The following is a 2,735-nucleotide window of genomic DNA, read 5'->3' as shown; positions in this document are numbered from 1 at the left end:
CAGAAATTTTTTTTTAAAGAACTAATGGTTAAAAACTTATTAAATTTGATGAAAGATATAAGGTTACTGATTCAAGCAGCTCAGTGAGCACCAAACAAAATAAATTCACAAAAACCCATGCCCACCCATATCATAAATTACTAAATGTAAAGACAAAAAAAAAAAAAAAAAAAAAGATTCTGGAAAGCCAGAGAAAGGCAATGCTGTAAATATAAGGGAACAACAATTTGGATGACTGTGAGCTTCTCTTCAGAAACCAGAGGCCAGAGGGCAGTAGAACATTTGTATTTATTTTTATTGATTTTAGAGAGAGAGGAAGGGAGAGGGCATTGATGTGAGAGCATAACATCAATCGGCTGCCTCCTGCACTCACCCTGACTGGGGATCGAACCCGCAACCTGGGTATGTGCCAAGACCCGGAATTGAACCAGTCACCTTTCAGTGCATGTACTGAGAAGGGAAAAAACACCTGTCAACCCAGAACTCTATATTATGTAAAAATGTCCTTGAGGAATAAAGGTGAAATAAAGACAGAATCAGATTGTGCTCACCTAGGCAACACATATGCTAAAATTGCGATGATGCTTCAAAGGGTAGTCTGGCCCCTGCACAAAGGTGACACACAAATTCGTGAAGCATTTCATATTTTATAATGTCCAGCCTGGTGACTATAGTCAATAATATTGTATTGCATATTTGAAAGTTGCTAAAAGAGTGATCTTAAAAGTCCTCGTCACCCAAAAAAATTCTCTGTGTGGTGACCGTTTCACAATATATACAAATTTGAATAATTATGTTGTATACATGAAACTAATGTTGTAAGTCAATTAGACCTCAATAAAAACACGGTAAAAGACATTCTCTGGTAAAAAACCAAGAATTCATTGTCAACAGAGTCACTCTCAAAGAAGCTCTTCAGACAGAAGGAAAGTGATACCAGAGGGAAGGCTAGAGCATTAGCAATGAAGGAACAGTGACGGAAATGGTAAATATCTGGGTAAATGTCATAGATTATTTTTTCTCTTAAGTTATTTAAAATAGATACGATGATCGAAAGCAAAAATTATTACATCGTTTGGTGGGGTTTTCAATTTATGTGTATATATAATACATGACAGCTATACCTGGAATGCAGGAAGGTAGAGGGACCCATAGGGTCATAAGGGTTCTATATTCCATTTGAACGGGAAAATATTAATTCTGAGTAGACTGAAAAGTTAACTATGTATATTGTAACTCCTAGAGCAGCTCCTCAACAATGCTAAGAGACATAGTCAAAAACTCAATAGGTGAATTAAAATGGAACATTAAAAATATTCAAAAAATCCAAAGGAATGGAGGAAAGAGGAAACAAAGAAATGAAAGAGCAAACAAATGAAAACAAAACAAAATAAAATGATAGACCTGAATCCAAACATCAATAATTACATTAAATGTAAATGGTCGAAACACACAAATTAAAGGCAGCAAATTTCAGGAGGATTTGGGGAGTGGGGGAAGACCCAACTATATCATAACCACACACACCAAATCCACCAAAATTATAGTTACATGGGTAAGTTAAAAGTAAAAGGCTGGAAAAATACATACCATGCAAACACCAAGTGTGATAATATACATGCAAACATCAATTATAAGCAATGGGACTTGCCTGCTTTGTTGCTGGGACTATAAATGGTTTAACCACTTTATAAAGTTGCTTGATATTATCTATGAAAAATACATACCATGTCACCCACAGTTCCACTCCTAAGATATTACCAATAGAAATGTACACACAGATGCACCAAAGGACTTGTATAATATTCATGGCTGTGTTACACCACCAAATTGGAAAAAACTCGTGTCCATAAACAATCATATGGCCAAAGTGTAGTATATACGTAGAATGGAGTATTATCCAGCAGTAACTGGAGCAACCCCCAATGGCATGGATGAGTTTCGCAGCCATCATATTGAGGGAGAGAAGCCAGACACACAGGAATCCACTCAGAAACACAAAGCCAGCCTATGGGTCAGACATCAGGAGAACAGGTGTTTGGAAGAGGGTGGGAGAAATGATCCAGAGGAGCCTGGCAAGGCCCCTCCCCTCCCTCCTCCCTCCCCCTCCCCTCCCCCCACCCCCCTCCCTCCCCTCCCCTCTCCTCCCCCCTCCCCTCCTTCTTCCCTCCCCAAAGGATATTTTTTCCATTGCTTTTCAGAGAGTGGAAGGGGGAGAGGGAGAAATAAACATCAATGTGAGAGAGACACATTGATTGGTTGCCTCCTACATTTGCCCTGACCCGGCCGGGGATTGAGCATGCCCTTGACCAGAATCGAACCTGGGACCCTTCAGTTCACTGGCAGATGCTCTAACCACTGAACCAAACTGGCTAGAGCTCTTTTTCCTTTTTTTAACCCTTACCTGAGGATATATTTTTACTCATTTTTAGAGAAAGTGGAAGAGAGAGAAACAAACATCAGTGTGAGAGAGAAATGTCGACCCGTTGCCTCCTGCGCACACCCTGACTGCGGATCGAACCTGCAGCCTAGGTATGTGCCCTAACCGGAATCGAACCTGCAACCTTCTGGTGTATGGGATGACACTCCAACCAACTGAGTCACCCGCCTAGAGCAGTGTTCTATTTCTTGCTCTGGGTGGTAGTTTTCATGGCTTGTATGTTTTGTACACTTTTCTGTAAGTATAATAGAAATAAATAAAAATTTTGCAAAAAAATTTAGAAATTAGCATGGAA

At 39.6% G+C, this 2,735-nt stretch overlaps 1 non-coding gene across 1 annotated transcript; it reads left to right on the top strand.

The window, feature by feature from the left end:
• The first annotated feature begins 543 nt into the window (after positions 1-543).
• Positions 544-650, top strand: LOC148091697 (U6 spliceosomal RNA). Its single transcript, XR_015715597.1, has one exon. It is a non-coding gene; the product is annotated as a U6 spliceosomal RNA (small nuclear RNA).
• Positions 651-2,735: the final 2,085 nt, after the last annotated feature.

Source organism: Miniopterus natalensis, chromosome 13 (assembly GCF_054644295.1).
Source record: "Miniopterus natalensis isolate mMinNat1 chromosome 13, mMinNat1.hap1, whole genome shotgun sequence".
NCBI classification, from domain to species: domain Eukaryota; kingdom Metazoa; phylum Chordata; class Mammalia; order Chiroptera; family Miniopteridae; genus Miniopterus; species Miniopterus natalensis.
This window is presented reverse-complemented; position numbering and strand designations above follow the sequence as displayed.